General features: G+C 28.6%; 2 protein-coding genes across 5 annotated transcripts in view; both read left to right on the top strand.

The window, feature by feature from the left end:
• Positions 1–18032, top strand: part of LOC119607890 (bumetanide-sensitive sodium-(potassium)-chloride cotransporter) — an 84496-nt gene that overhangs the window by 17176 nt on the left and 49288 nt on the right. The gene's annotated exons all lie outside the window — the stretch shown is intronic.
• LOC119607880 (RNA polymerase II-associated protein 1) overlaps positions 1–18032 on the top strand; it is a 79974-nt gene that overhangs the window by 58326 nt on the left and 3616 nt on the right. The window contains exon 15 of the mRNA XM_037962008.1: positions 2407–2499. The gene's annotated coding sequence lies outside the window, so the exon portion shown is untranslated. The remainder of the gene's footprint in view (positions 1–2406; positions 2500–18032) is intronic.

The following is an 18032-nucleotide window of genomic DNA, read 5'->3' as shown; positions in this document are numbered from 1 at the left end:
GCAATTAAATCTTTTTCGAAAGACCTTCGGTTGACTCTATTAAATATTTTCATATTATTTCTAATCATACAAAACGTATGATATATTCTTTAGCCTACTGTCGAACACACTCTCATATATATGTACATAAATATTTATGTTAGTGACTTAAATTTTCGTACTTATAAACACTATGTAAATATATATTTTTGTACCATATATTGAGATTTATATTGATTAATATTGATGGCTCATGAAATACTCTAGTTAAATTTTTTTCCTGCTTTTTTTTTACAAACTTTGTTTGTAGTGCGAAAATATCTTTTAAAAAGGAGATAAGCTGAAGATGTTGTTAAAATATGGGAAATTGAATTGTAATTTGATACTAAAGCGCGCTAAGTAAAAGGAATTTATTTTTATTAATTTTACCTTTAACAAGTCTTAGAGCAAACAATATTGATTTGTTATATGTACTTGTTTTGAAATTTATTTCCCGCTTTTTTAAATTTATAATTGGATTCTTATTTCCTTCTAAGGCGTTGTTTGTGTGTTGAGTCTAGTGCTCACAAAACAATTTAAAAAGTAGTTTATAGTAAAAACGGAAAATCTTAAATGAATTTATTTTTAAACTTATTTAGTTGGTCTTGTTAAAGTAAATCTAAAGCGTTTAAAAAAAAAATTAGGCAATTTTCTCCCTTAATATAAATAATAAATGTTATGCTTTTTAGGAAAATTTCTAAATATATCACCTTTAACTTTTTTTTAAATTTTACTAAATTTAAGAGCAATTTCATACAATAAAGTACTGATGTGAAATCCAAAAACTACTTATCAAATTCCACCAGCTACTTGTATTAACAATATATTATTATTAATATTTCTTTCCATTTAATTAAGGTAATAAAAGTACTTGTATCCAAATTTGTTATAATATTTCCCAACTTTTTGCAATCTAAAAACGTAATAATTTCATTTAAATTATAAATTTATTTTCACTCATTTTCTTCACACATTTTTCATAATTTTTACATTAATTTTCACTACCCACTTGATCACCGTTCGTGTTTTACATTAGGGTGGTTTAATTATATGAGACAATTTTTAATTGCAAAAAAATTTGTATTCTTTTGCGGTCTATATAGTATAAATGTATATTTTCGATTCTTATAAATATCGAATTGTTTTTTTTTAGAAGATGCCAGTTATCTGAAAGACCTTGACATAAGCCAGTTATAAGTATATAGGTTTTGTATATAGACATTTCACAATCAATGTCGTATAGTTGTAAGTTAATCTTTTCTTAGAAAAACAATTTCAAAATTTTACCGATTAGGTAAATATGTATATAAAATAAAATATTATTAAAAGACCTAATATTTTTGTACCTTTCCAAAACCCCACTTTTTTTAACTACCCTATTATATTTACATATATACAAAACGATAATTGTAACAAACATTTACGGAAATATACTTGTTAAATGTTGCAGACATAATGTCTCCTCCGCTTATTACTTGGTAAGAAGAAAAATGTTTCATAAATATCTGAATCTGACAGAGTTGATTACTGACGACTTAGAGTGTTTGCTCTGTTGCTGTTATACCTACAGCTCCTGCGCTCGTTATGAACAAAAAAAAAAAAAATATGTAATAATTAATGTAATTTAAATTCATTGTAAAATTTTATACTCACACATAATTAGTGTTGAAAATTATAATAATAATCATTTGCCAAGACAGTGGCAAGTCAGCCCCTGTAAGGCATTTTCTACATAGTAGATATTTAAGTACTTTTTAATTGCTTTAAACGAAGATTTACTATGCGAGTGTGTTTTCATTTAAAAAAAGTTTAAAGTAAAATTTTTATTCATTTACATTTCTCTTAAACATGCAATTATTTTCCGTAATTAATTCAGTGAATATTTTCTTCTTTTTGTTGTGGTAGTTGTTTTTTTTTTTTTTGAAAACCGCAACACCTTTCTAATAAATATTTTAATTAACTACACTGTTTTCATTTCTTTATGGTCATTTTTTTTTGTTAATCTTCTACTTGATTTTATTTCATTAGCTTAAAAATGTTGCACAAAGTCTTAGTAGACAAAGACGCTTTATTGCGTGTTGCAACTATAAATAAAGATTTTAATTAAAACGAAAAAAAATGTTGATTTATTTGTTGTGTATATAGGGTTTATCGTTAAGAAACTTATAATACCGTTTTACCATTTTCAATTTTTAAACTTACTACTGCCTGATAAAACAGTGATTTTACTAGAGCCAGATTTGGGGTTAATGATAACATTAAGTTAGATATTGCATTCGAAAAATCTATTGTAATAAGATAATAATTATGTTCCATTTTAATAACTTTTTTTAAAATTAATTTTACATAAAATTTTTTTCTATAATGTGTACATTTTCGTTTTTTCAGGTATGTAACAACCACTTTTTTATTCTAATTGAAACTCTATCGGATCAGATTATTGCAACAATAATCAAAAATATATTTTTTGGCTTTAATAAGGTAAGACTTTCGCTAGTTTTTATAGTATACTTAAAATAAAGTCTTCCAAAGATTTTTAATAAAAAACAAGTAAGAAAGTATAGTCGGACGTGACCGACGATATGATACCCTACACCAGTTATGAATATTAAATGTGATTTATTTTTCATAATAAAGCATTTATCTTCAATATTACCTTGTTCCGATACAATTAAGCAATTTATGGATGAACAACTAATTTTATGCAAGAGGCTTTATATGGGGGTTAGGGGCAAATTAGGAGAACGATGAATGTATTTATATTTATGTAATATTTATTTGTGGTGAATTTCATCACGATATTTGTGTTTATAAGTTAATTTTGGCCATTCAAGTAATTTTCTAAAGGGGACTTTGTATGGGAGCTAGGGTCAAATGAGGCCCGATCTTTATGAAATTTGGCAAGGTCATCAAGACTTGTATAAAACTTAGTTGTGCCGCTAGGTGAAATAAATGACCGATTTTAACTATTTTCAATAGACTTCGTCCTTGGACCAAAAAAAGCGTGTGTGCCAAATATCATTCAATTATCTTGAAAATTGCCACCTGTACCTTGCGCACAAGGTTTACATGGACAGCCAGCCAGACGGACGAACGGACATAGCTTAATCGACACAGAAAACGATTCTAAGCCGATTGGTATACTTTAAGGTGGGTATATGACGAATATTTCTGTATGTTACAAACATCACCACAAACCCAATGTACCCTCCCCACTAATGTGGTGTAGGGTATAAACATGTTAGCCCCTCTGTTTGTTGATTCTAACTATAATATGTAGTTTTCCAGATATACAATGTTTTACATATGATTATTGAAAGTTCGCCAATATTTCCAAACGTTAATTAAGATTTTAATGTAACCTATAAAAAATGTGAATAATCTAATAGTTTCCCAGATATTCATATGGGAGGTGACATGCCCCCACTGAAAGTCCGCCCATTTTTCTCTAAATCTTCACATGAATGTCAAAGTTCTTCATGTAAAATTTGCTCTAATAGTTTCTCAGATATACGAGTTTTTCTATTTAATTCATATAGAAGGTTCTAAGCCCCCCCCCCCCCCTGATGAAAGTCCACCCCCTTTTTCCGTAAAATATTCAGATGAATATTAAAGTTCTTCGTGCAAAATTTGAAGAATGTCGTTCTAATAGTTTCCCAGATAAACGAATTTTTGTATTTAATTCATATGGGAGGTGCCGCTCCCCTATTGGTAGTCCGACAATTTATTACCGAAAATGTTTACATGAATTTTAAAGTTCTTCGTGCAAAATTCTAACTCTAATAGTTTGTATTTAATTCATATGGAAGGTACCACGTCCCCTACTTTTGTCCTAAATAATCATATTGACACTAACGTGTCTCCGACAAAATTTGAGGACTCTAAATGTTATATTTTCTCATTTCGTCCACAAATATTCTTATGGATATTAAAATTGGCCATAATTTTGAATCTAGCTATTGCCGTATCTGAGATATGCGGTTTAGCCGTTTAGTCGTCTATAAACTTTAAACATACAAACAAACACACATTCATTGTTATATATACATATATTCTTTGCATAATAATGTAAATTTTGTTAAAGCTAAAAAAAAAACGATTTTGATTGCCATACAAAGTGTATTTCTACATTCTGGTACTTTTCCAAAAAATTCAGGGAAAGCTAAAAAAATGCTAAATATTTATTTGCCTTATTAAGGATTAAAAAAAACTTTAAATTTTAATAAATTGTTAAACATACAATGTTTACATGATGTCAAAAAAATATGTAAATATTTAATGAGGGACAATAAAATACAAAAAAAAAAAATACATATAAACTGTTAAAACCAGTAAAACGAATAATTTGTTGTCAATTCCTCGAAAAAACGTAATTGCCATATAAAACCTGATGCTGAAATAAAAGTTTTAAATCCTAAAGTCTCGACAGGTAACAGAAAAGTATATTTTGTATAATGTTGATTCTTACCAGATATTAAAACCCAGGCATTAAATTGAAATTAATTCGTATTAAACCGGTATTTTGTTGCACAACAAAAAGTCTGTGAAACAGAAATAAACGTACAAACGTAATACGAAATTTATACGAAGTTTTAAATAGAATTGATAATGAAACAAAATACATAAGTATTAAATAAGTAAATAAATAAATTACGTATGAGTGTGTTTACTCCCAAATAAGGAGCCCGAGGTGCAAAGTTCAATAACGTACAAACATAAGTTAAACCGGCAAGACTGCCGAAGAAGAACAAAACAAAATAAACCCATTTAGTATTTTTGGCATGTTTGAGTTATTGAATAAATGCGACATTTAACAAATGTTTCTCTTCAGCGACATAATTCTAAACCGTCGCCTACTAAATTTCAAAGGTGTAATTTGGCTTTAACGACAACGTAAACCCATTAAAACCTTTAACTGCTTAAACGAATGAACCGTACCATAGGAATAAATGAGTGAATGAATGAAATTTCAAACTTCTAACGTATTTTTTTACTTGTTATTTCTTATACACAATATTTTTTATTACAAATACAAGACATATTTTTTTCTTTACTTATAAAACATTTCTTTCTACCTCCTCCTCCGTTCACTGGAGACTTTGTTTTTTTTGTATGCTTTTTCAACATTCATAAATTTGCCGCAAAAGTGTATAGAATATTTATGACGGTTTCATTTTCAACTTTATGACTTTTGGTTAAATGCAGTTGTAATGCGATGTGATACGATACGACGATATGTACTTATGTATGTATATATTATGTACTATAGCGTGCAGTGAAGAGCAAAAGTTTTGCACGGAAATTTAAGAAAGGTTATAAACCAATGAGCGGATTACTTAGACACCAGGACCACTCAAGACTAGACTATAAACTATAGACTAGACTATAGACTAGACTATAGACTAGACTATAGACTAGACTATAGACTAGACTATAGACTAGACTATAGACTAGACTATAGACAGACTAGACTATAGACTAGACTAGACTAGACTATAGACTAGACTAGACTAGACTAGACTATAGACTAGACTAGACTAGACTATAGACTAGACTATAGACTAGACTATAGACTAGACTATAGACTAGACTAGACTAGACTATAGACTAGACTATAGACTAGACTATAGACTAGACTATAGACTAGACTATAGACTAGACTATAGACTAGACTAGACTAGACTATAGACTAGACTATAGACTAGACTATAGACTAGACTATAGACTAGACTATAGACTAGACTATAGACTAGACTATAGACAGACTATAGATCTATATAGACTATAGACTATAGACTATATAGACTAGACTATAGACTGACTCTAGGACCTAAGACTAGACTATGATAGACTAACTATAGGACTATGACTAGACGAATAACTAGACTAGATATAGACTAGACTATAGACTAGACTATAGACTAGACTATAGACTAGACTATAGACTAGGACTATAGAAGACTAGACTAGACATAGACTAGATAGACTAGACCTAGATGACTATAGACTATACGACTAGACTATAGACTAGATATAGACTAGATAAGACTAATAGACTAGACCATAGAACTAGACCATAGACTAGACTATACTACTGTTCAATTAATAAAAATTAAATAAATAATAAAAAAGTGTTAGATTTCCATCTAGCATTATGTACTTATAAAAATGAAAGTATTTCAAAGATGTTTCCAATGTAATTCCTAAAAAATTTCACTCAAATTTTTTTTTTTTTCAACTTTACTCAACAATTTTGTTTTTCACTGCTGCGCTTTGATCACAAGTTCAGTTCATCAGGCTGTTGCTTTTGGGTCCGCTGTGCCGTTGCTGGCATTTTTATAGCGCGAGTATTAACTTAATGCGCCGTATGGCAGTAAATTTTCAACTTAAAAAAAACATAAAATTTATTTTAATTTTTTTTACGCTGTTGCCTCTAAACAAAATACTTTATAAAATTTTGATATTTTTCGATTTACTTGTAAATTATTGCTGTGTGTGTTGTTTTTTACATTATTATTTTTGTTTTTTTTTTGTTTTTGGTGTAGACCTCAAAATACATATAAAAAAATAAATATGAGTTTCAAGAACATAAAACAAGTTATTGGTTGACTAACTGACTGACTTGCTGGCAGGCTGAATCGTTTAATACAACAAATACTTATAAAATGGCCATAATTATGTTTAACAAATGTTGGAACAGAGTTTTAAACAACAAAATCATATGTATAAAATGTTTTGTAAAAAACGAAAAAATAGGCAAATAAAATCTAATATATTAAAGAATTTTACATAATATTTACAATTGTTTACACAGTTGTAAAGTCAAATGCCTTAAACATTTTGTTTTACAAATTTGTTTGCATTTTTATCTTTATAAAACGATTTCCCCGAAAACCCTTTCATGTTATCAAGTATTTAGCATACAAATTAGATTTTTTATTTACATGCATATGTACAATACGCTCCTTTAAAACTCTGTTTTGTTTTATTTAAATTAATAAACATTTTTTTTTATTTCCAACAAATGCCACAAAAATACAAAAGAATAATTTGCCTGACACATTTCTTCTTGCTGTTTATTTTTTTTATTGTTTTTTTTTTTTTTACAAAAAATTAAAAATCGAAGAACCACTGTTAAAGCAGGTTAAAAAAATCTCAAGATGTCACAAAGGAACCACATAAAGTCAATTGAAATAAAAAACAATAATAAAACTAAATATAAAAACTCACAGCAAGAAAGTAAAAGAAATTAAAAGAAACGAAATGTTATACCATCTGAAAAGAATAACATAACTTTTCAATTATTGGCCATTATTGAGACATTAAATATTTTTCATAAATCTCCAGATTTATTACACATATAAAAAAGTGTTTATATATTTCTGAAATTAATATTAACTTTTTTGTGGTTGAAATTAAAAAAGAACTTAAAAAAAGTTTAATGAAAGAAAATTATGCCTAAGGTTTACTTACCATAGAAATACTTAGATTGTATGTAATTTATGTTTTTTTTTTTTTTGAAAATTAATTTCAAATACAAGTGTATTTATAAATAATGTACACTGTTTCCAAAAACACTCTCAATTAATATTTCAATATAATAAACAGATTTAGTTTGGTTTCCATAGAACAGTGTCACATATTACACAGTCTTCAAAAATCTATTTATTGTTAACCAATTTTTGGAATAGACAAGCAAAATACATGGTGGATATGAATGAATCTTTCTATGATGATGTTTAGAAAACATCATAAACATCGAAGTTTTGATAGAAGATGGATAGATAGATAGATAGATAGATAGATAGATAGATAGATAGATAGATAGATAGATAGCTAGCTAGATAGATAGATAGATAGATAGATAGATAGATAGATAGATAGATAGATAGATAGATAGATAGATAGATAGATAGATAGATAGATAGATAGATAGATAGATAGATAGATAGATAGATAGATAGATAGATAGCTAGATAGATAGATAGATAGATAGATAGATAGATAGATAGATAGATAGATAGATAGATAGATAGATAGATAGATAGATAGATAGATAGATAGATAGATAGATAGATAGATAGATAGATAGATAGATAGATAGATAGATACATCGACATCAACTGACGCTACCATTCCCCTTCTAAACGTTTTCTTAGGAACTCTTACATTTAAATTAATATCAACTTATTGGGAATTACGACTCATTTAAAGCATTTTGACTTTTGTAGTATTATGTGAAAACAAGGAAACATTGTTACGATTATAACAATTAAGAATGTACAGTCGGACATGGTCGGCCGAGCATATGATATCCTACACTAGAGAGTATGTTACACCAAATTATATACATATGTGGCTCTATATATATGTATATGAACTTTTCGGAATATTTTATCATAATGCTAAACTTTTGGAATGATTTATTAACTGTTTTTCTGTAATAGAGTTTATATAGGGGTAGGGTTAACTATAGACTGATTCTCATAATATTCGGTATTCAATTGGGAGGTAGGGTCAATTGTGAACCGATCTTTATAAAATTTATTACAGAGATTTCTCTGCTCATAAAAATTGCTTCATCACTATACTGATATTTTTAAGTCAGTTATGACTGTTTAAAATTCCGGGCGCCCACTTTTATGAGTACCAGGCGAAATAGCGAACCGATCTTCCCATTTTCAATACGGAACAACTAGGATGGAAAGTACATGTACATATATGGAAAATTTCAGCCCTGTACCATTTTCACACCCTATTCGGAGGGTACGGTTGTATGGGGGCTAAGTGAAAAAATGGACTGATTTCAACCACTTTTAATAGGCTGCGATCAAGGGAAAAGTATATTCCTAATCTCTTCAAATTATCTTTTAAATTGCTGTAGCGTACTTACAAGGTTTACGTGAACACACAAACGGACGGACGGACATAGCTTAAACGACAGACAATTATTCTGAAACGATTGATATACTTTAAGGTGGGTATAGGTCTAATATTTTTGGGTGCTACAAACATCAGCACAAACGCATAATAACCTCCCCACTTAAATGGTGTAGGGTATAAATACTTGTTAAAAAATATAACAATTTATAGATTTCATCTCGATTTAAAAATAAAACAACGATAATGAATTAAATCAAATCCTCCATATTCACAGTTACATATCCAGCCATACGTATGTACATAAATATTATTATTCAGTTCATTTGTGAAATTTAAATTTAAAATAGCAGCACTTAATCAGATTTACTGCTATTATTAGTAACATTTTAATTTTAAGTTCGCTTCTGTTGATGTTTGTTGTTATTGTATTGTTGTTGTATGTATTTATTTAATTTTTTTTAGCATAAAAGCGTGCTAAACGTTGAATAATTGTGATAATTAATTAAATAATGGTGGGAATATTTCGGTTTTTTTCTCTTCATACTTTCAACATTATTTATGAGCAGCTTGAAAGTCAGTTCTTCTAGCAGACAATAACAACAATAATCAATTTATTTTTTAGAAATTATTATTTTACCTATCTACTAGTACTACTATTTACTTACTACTCATTCTGCTTATGTTTGTACACATGCTTTTTATTAATGGTACTTTTTTGATTGTTGTATTTAGTATTTATTTTTTTGCTTCTTGTCATTTTCTTTTGTTGGTGAATTAATGAAATGTACGCAAATTTATTTTGATTATGTTTTTTTTCTTATTCTACCTTGAAGTTGGTTTCTAATGATGATTGGCAATGCTGATGATAATGATGTTGGTAATGCTAATGATGATTTAAAGCTTGAGGCAATTATTTATTTATTTAATTAAGATAAGTAGTATTTTTTTAGTCCATCATTTTATCTTACACAACTATTGTTTCTAGTCATTTAGAGTAGAATTTAATGTAATTAAGTAGACTTGCATTAATTTCCATGATTTAAAAATTTGTCATATATACAAATATGTAGATAAGTAGGTACGACTAATTGTGGCTCTTGAAATTTTGTTCATGCTGGGATACTATGGTATCATTAACCAAAGAATAATAAGAAGTTGGACTATGACATTGTTTTACAACAATAACATTTCCTTCTCTTCACAGACGAGTTCTGTGTAAATTCAACACACTTGTGAGAACTCAATTCTCTCACAATACTTCAAAACTTTTTCGCGAAAATACCGGGATAATAGGACTTGAACGACGTTTTTTCACAAACACAGAACTATTTTTTAATTTTTTACACAATTTTATCGCATTTAACAATCCGAAATAATTTTATTTTTCACAAACTAAAAAAATATTATTTTAATTTTTTTGACAATTAATTTTTGTGTGTTGAAATTAAAATTGACAAAACAAAGTTGTATATTTTGGTATTGAAAATGAAAAAATTATTTAAAATAAACTTATTTTTTTGCAAAAAAAGAGATTTTAAGTCCGAAAAATATATTTATTAAATGTTTACTGATTAGATGTGGGCAAAATAAATTAAAAAATCTGCGAATGTAGAAATTTAAATGATATTTATTTTTCCTAAAATTTTTATGTACGATTTTATGCAAGCATGTATGTTTGGAAAGTGTGGTGAAAGTGGTTGGAGCTCCAATACTAATACAAAAATTCTACCAATACATACTTAGAGTTAGGTACCGAATGACAACTCCTTTACGTACCAACTGACAAGCCCCAATTTCTTTATATTCTTTGTCATTAACTTTAAGTTGGTTGTAAAAAAATTCAATTTTTTTAAATAAATACAAAAAAAAAAATCAATATATTAAAAATTTATAATTGAAGTATTGCCAATTACACTCGCACAGATCTATCATTTTCATTCAGTGAATTTTTTAAAAGATTTGCGAGTAAAATTGAGTTCATTGTTATTTGATAGAGTGCTAGTTCTATCATTTAAAGGTTGTGAGTTCGATTTGCATCAGAGGCTTAAAACTGATACACAAATAACTTTTCAAAATGATTCACCAATAAAACAACGACTTTTTTAACATACAAATCTAATTCAATCTTCAAACTGATTTTATTGTTAAAAAAATATGAAACATTATTTTAATACTTTCAAGCCATTGTGTTTGAGTAGACTTTCTAGTTTAAAATGATTTGACATTTTTTGTTTGTTTATTATTTTTCGGTAAAAATTCTTCGAAATTGATGATGATATTTTGTGCTAAAAAAAAACCGACAGATGATTTTTTTTACTCATTTTTTGTTTATTTTGTTAATTTGGGAGTGTTAACAGAAAACATTGAGAAAAAGTTAAAAAAAAACTATGCTATTTTTAAGTTTAAGTCGATTTAAGCATTAAACCGCAAAACCATTTAAGTTAAATACTTTTTGAATTGTATTTAAGAAAAAAAGTAATAATAAATACGTAGAATTTAAAGCACAATCGTGTTTATTGTAGAATTAAAATCAGTTAAGACCTTCTGTCTTGACACGTTTTACTAAGAAATCTCTTCATCTTGCTCTCTCCATCACTTCTTGTCTGTTTATCTCTTTTTCAATGGAAAAAGCCGGTTAGAAAGACAAACTGACAAATAGACAAATGTAGATAAATGAAAACTTGAAATGTAAAGGTTAGTTTTTATAACTATGTAACTATTATTTTGGGGAATAAAACTCATTTCATTTTAGTTATTACAACTAAGTTAGGTTTTATTAAATGTCAACACTAGTTTTAAGGGATTTGCTAGAATAAAAATCTGTTAAAAAAGTTTGAATTTTAAAATGATTGAATATATAATAGGTAGATATTAAGTATTATATTTAATTTGTTATTAAATACAATTTCTTTATTACAAAAATACTATTGTTCGAGAAAATGTTTTTAGACAATCACGTTTATTTTCTACTTTTCTAGTCATTCGTAAACACAGACACTTCTATTATGTGTCTATTGTACAACATTAGTACGTTTTAACTTATGACAATGTTAGCTTGTAATCCGCTTAAAAAATCACATTGTCAAAGTATGACAAATCCACTTGTAGCAATCATGTTTTTGAATCCATAAACAGAGTATCCATTAAAATCCTTTGGTCAATACCATTAACCACTATCTGATAGATTCTATGGAATAATTTTTGAGAATTTTTTAAACGAACATTTTCCAAACGCCTATACCTTACTCATACATACATATATTTTACATGAAAAACATTTATTTAATGCGTTCTAGTCTAGAAATAAACCTCTTAGAAATAAGTCATTCATTCTGTAGATGAAGTTTTACGTAAAATTTGGCCAGATGTTATTTCAACTGTGGTTAAACATTTTGTTTTCAATCTGGTATTAAATTATATTAAATTTTGCTTTAAAAGTTATGTTTTTGATCTATCAGTTGACTTGTTTACATATGGTGTTGTTCCAAAAATAAAGGCTAAAGAACTATATAAATTTGGGAATCGAACCCTGGATCTCCGTTCTGACAGACTAGAACATTACCAGCTAACCTACGGAGGCACCATAGTTATTGGGATCGTTAAAGTCATTTTCGGAAGCTGGACTTATGTATGTATACGGGGACTAAGTGAAACAAACCTTATATATAGAGAATGGAAAATTTGAGCTTTTTAGCTTCTTCCATTCGGAACATTTTGTGCTTTCAACAGATTGAGAGACAGACAGTCGGACGGACATGGTCATCCTAACATCATCGTCCTAAAATCTTTTTTGATCAAGATCAAATAGAATGACAAAACTGAAAATAAGCACTAGGTTAGGTTGATAGGAGGATGTATCTACATCAAATCCGAAGAAATACACCTGGGCCACTATTGGGCCTTTTCATGGAAAATGTTTGTTGGTAAAAAACAAAAACCTTATATAGTATTCACTAAATGTATTATCGTCCGAGGGATGTTCGTGAGGGATGTTATAGCCGGGATAATATCACTCCCAAGATATTTGGACAATGGCAAATAAAGTGCTCCAGAGTTTCACGCACGTCCAATTTTGTATAGGTGTTTCCGTAATCCTGAGTGTCCACTCAGAATACGTACCATTATACTAACCTCAGACATGTTAATATTAAGAAGGGTTCTAGTCCTGCTTTCGTTAGGGTCACCCCATAGAATATTTGTGGTTCTACCCATGGTTATATTATTCCAAGAGCTTCCCTCACCCAAAATTTTAATTCTGCTCTCGTTGCATTAAATGGTTTTGCTTTCGTCAGGTTATCTAACTCAAGCTCCCTTCCCTTTAAAGCTATTATTTACATTCGCTCTTTCATTGCCGACTACTCCCGAGTGGTGATGTGAACCTTACCTCTGGGAGAGTATTCGGTAAGAGCTTTTTTAAAATTCAATACGGTCTTATATATAACTTTATCATCTAATATCGCCCTAATTGAGTCATCCGTGTAGCAAGGGACTCCTAATGGTATTTGCTCTAAAGTTCCGCATGACCAAGACATTCTATCTGTGATCAGTGTTTCAAAGTTTCCGACATATTTTGTATCAGGTATGCGATCGGGCACGTCCGATGATTGTGTATAGCTTTCCAATGTTTCAAGTATACATTGATGACATGTCCTATATAACTTTTAGACAGTTCGCCTAAAGTTATGAGCCGTTAGGCTGTAAGTACCGCCTCATATCTTATATATGTTTCAATGAGTGGAATATCTGGCGTTTCCAGAGCCTTGGTTGACGTAGTGCTCATGTCACCGCTTTTACCGAAGCAGCATGTACGCTGAACTACCTGTAGTGCGCTTTTACGCTTTTATTCCACAGAAGTCCCCCAGATTATTGAAGCCTAACTTAGAATTGGTCTAATCACACTTTTATATATACTAGGACTAAGGCTCCATTTCATTTATACTAGGACTAAGGCTCCATTTCATTCCTTTTGTTCTTCTACGATGTGCCTTGTTAATCCTTTCCTCTATGTGGTGCTTCCATCTTAATTTCCGGTCAAGGATTACACCTAAGTACTTGACTCTGTCTATCACAAAATAAGCACTAATATATCAAATTAAAAATAAGTTATTACTAGACTCCTTATAAGTAATGCAGACGTTATGTTGTTGACATTGAAAAGTAAATTGTTGAGTAAATACAAGTCATTACCCGGTTTTTGCGGAGTATCACTATGTTTGTACCGTTCCCATAAAACACGATTACGATTGCAGGATTAAATCTTGGCGATTAAGTTCTATAACGATTTCAAAACCCCCTATTATTTATTTGTTGACCTTCCACTAAAAAAACGTATATAAAAGAATAATAATATTTGCACTACAACTGCAGTAAGTAACTGCAATAAAAAATAAATTAGTTCATGTTGCCTCAAACAACTTTAAACTTAACAGAGTAAATGTTGCAATGAAAAACTTTTTGTTTGCTTTTTGTAAAGTTTGAAAATAATTTGAATTTAACAAGAATTTTTCTTTAAGTATCAAAACTTAAAAATAGTTTGTTTAAATTAAAGTTTTTAAATGAAAAAAAAATATATATATGAATATTGCTTAAAACAACTGTTTATGGATCGATATAACGTTTTCTGTAAAATATGTTTATAAAATTGTTTATCAATTTGGACAATTTTCAGGCAAATCCTTTTAATTTAATTTGTTTTTCTGTTAGAATTTCAAATAATAATGAAAACTAAAAACTGAAAAACCTTAAAAGAATGTACATAAATGATATTTGTTTGTTATTACTTCAGTTTTTATTGCTTCAATTATATTTGAAATATTTTTAACAGATATAATTTTTCTCCTTCACCTGTTTTAAATTAAAACCTGTTTTTTCTCATTTTCGCAAAATACGTACATATGTACGTGCCTTAAACATAATTCCCTTTTAACAGATTGTACAGATTTTTTTGTAACAATTGAAACACTTTTTTTATTAAATAGAAAAAAGTTATTTTCAAATTTACAAGGCGTAAACAATTTTCTAGTACAAATAAAAAAGTAAAGAGTAATAAAAATGTATTTACCGGCAAGTAAAGATAAGGAATTAAATCATTTTGTTATTTTTAATTAATTCCTTTGAAAGTAATTCTTTTTTGCTTGTCAATATGCAAGTCGCTTTGAGCTGTAAATTAATTATTGTGAATTATATGTTTTTCATTGTAAATATTTATAAATTCCATTCTATAATTTACGCCATAAAAACATACATGTGAATTTTTTCTTTGGAATTTTGGAATTGCAATTTTAAAGTTCTGTTCTACCACTATGGTGCACAGTTTGTTTAAACAATGCACGTTGGGCTTAAATGAGTGAAAAATGGGGCTTAATTGAAATTTTAGCCATATAAATTGTTAAGTATCTTCTTAGTTAGGTAATCAATATACATATAGCCTAATATTACAATTTTCGTAATAGTCCTGATGAAATTACATATTTTCTGGTTTACTTGCAATTTTAGATATCATTGAACCCACTGTTCAATACATGTAAATGTATATGTAGGTATTCGTATTGTATGTACATATTTGCAGTATTAAGGAAATTTTTAGGAAACGGAAATATGAAAGAAAAATTAATATTTTGTATGTGTATTTATATAGACATATGTATACGCACACATGTTGAATGTATAAACGCCAACTAACGTCACAATCACTATAATGTGACGTTTTATTATTCGTTTAGTTGTCTTTCTTTCTAGAATTTTTACAGAAATGGATATTGTGAATTTTTTTAACAGAGATCAAAGTATACTTCTCTAAAAGATTAAGCTGCGCTGAATCCGAATCGCCAGATATCATTATCATCGTTAACGGACGGACAGACATCGTTAAATAGAATCAGAAAGTGATTTTGAGTCGATTGGAATATCTTCAAGGAGGTCTGGATCCAATATTTTTCTTCGTTATAAACAATATTTGCAAAACATAGTAATATAGTGTATAAATACCATAAATATATTGAAAACCATGAATTTTTAACCTTTAGGTGAAGATATCTCGAAGAAGAAAGAAGATATGTCAGATGTTAAACCTTTTTTTTAAAGTTGACAGATTGGACTTTCAGCTGTTATAAGGTCTCAAAAATGGCCTAAATGGTGTTGTTTTCAAACTTCAGGACAAGATATTTCAAATCCCAGATCTAATGGAGAAAATCTGAGGCTCAATTCTTTAGTCTCAGGGTTTTAACTTATTTCAAATATTGTCGGAATGTGTATTCGTAAAACTATATTAGAAATTCATTGACTACTTTCCAATTCCCAACTCTGCAATTTAATAAAAATGTATGAGTAGTAAAAGAAATTTTATTGAATGAATTTTTTTTTACAATTGTATGAGTGTTTTACGTGTGTGTATAAATGTCTATGTTTGTAGTGTACAAATAAATGAATGAGTGAAATGTTTGAACGAGCGAACAAATAGATGGATGAATGAAATTAAGTAGAAAGCAAATGACAAGTCAGTCGAATGTTAAAGAGAAAATGAGGAAAAGAAATATTTTCTTTATGTATTTTTTTCATAATGAATGAAATTTAAATTTTATATACCCAGCAGATCGGCAAAGAGTCAATGCTTTCGTAAATTTCAGTTATTTCCACTAAAGTCTAAACACCTGGTTGGTTCTAATTTGAGAGTACGGATGTACTATTTATAAACGAAATTGTAGACATTTGTCACTTTAGGGTCCATGTAAGCGAGAGTGGAGACTGTCGTCACTATAATCAAGTAACCTATAGGTTAAACTCTTGAACAATGTTCCATTTCTATATATTTATTCCTTTAAAAAATAGGGGGACGATTGACTTCCTGCTAGAATTCCTCCTAATTTGGTGGCTAAGGTAACTCTAATTGGTAGGTTATATAGCAAGTATGGGGGGCAGAAATCTAGTCCAAAGGAGCCTTCTTTAATTGTCTACTCTCCAGATAACTTGGAGACAGTAAAGTAACGAGTTTTCGCTCTCGTTTACAAAGAGTACATTCATGGCGAAATACGATTTACCCCCAACTAGGTGGTAAGACATTAGTGGAAATGACTGTCATTTTCTGATACTTTGACTCCTTATCGAACTGCTGAGTATACTTGGGTTGTTGCAAAAGAAAAACAAATATAAAAAAAATTTAGAATATCATTTTTTAAAACGAAAGGTTGTTTAACAAATAAACAGATTAAACATGGAAACGAAAAACAGTTGCTCTGGGAATTGCTTATGATTATTTTTTTGCAATTCCCAAATTCTATGTAAATGAATATTATATTTGAAACAAAAATTATTATTTATGGATTATTGCAATTAAATAAAATGAAATGTATTACGTTATAAGTAACGTTATGCTATTAAGTGAAACGTTTTGTGAGCAACAATATCTTAACGAAAAAAATAATTTGACTGCTGTTTATTTATTGTCAATTTCGTATTTAATTGGCTGCTCACCTCTTGAATTTTTTGATAAATTATAATTTTGAAAACTTCTTTTATTTACTTATAATTTTGTTATGCACTGTACCAGTGAAACTATTTCATTTTAAACGGTTTTCAATTGTTTAGAATTTTTATTATGTGCCTTTGTTTTTTAATAATCTAACTTTTTCATTACAATTCATAGATAGATGTTCTTAATAAGTCTACAAAACAAACAAATGAATAATTTTATAAATCACAAGGACGGACTATAAAATGCTAAAAAGTACCTACCTTATTAGCATATAATTGCAAAAATACCTACTATTTATATTATATTGCTTTTGAAATGTGTTTTCGCTATCTCTCGCACTAAATGACAATTTAACTTGAGCAAAACTAGAAAGACACTACATACTCTATAAACGGTTTTCAATATAAAATTTATACTGAAAATTTATAATTTTTTAATATTTAAAATTTTTTCAAAATTATTTGTTTTTTACAAAAATTTAGTTCTTTCAATTTGTTTGTATTGCTAAAGCCGTTGCGATATTTATAGGTGTACTACCATAATTATGACTAACCTACATTTTAGTAACACATAAAGGCAACCAAGATTGATGTAAAACTTTTTTGTTTTTATTGAAATTTTTGTTTTATTTAGAACATCTGCATAATATTTGTTTCCGCTC

The sequence above is a fragment of the Lucilia sericata genome, unplaced genomic scaffold (assembly GCF_015586225.1).
Source record: "Lucilia sericata isolate MDLA Ls3-8-SP2 unplaced genomic scaffold, ASM1558622v1 Contig000021F_arrow, whole genome shotgun sequence".
Classification (NCBI taxonomy): Eukaryota; Metazoa; Arthropoda; class Insecta; order Diptera; family Calliphoridae; genus Lucilia; species Lucilia sericata.
This window is presented reverse-complemented; position numbering and strand designations above follow the sequence as displayed.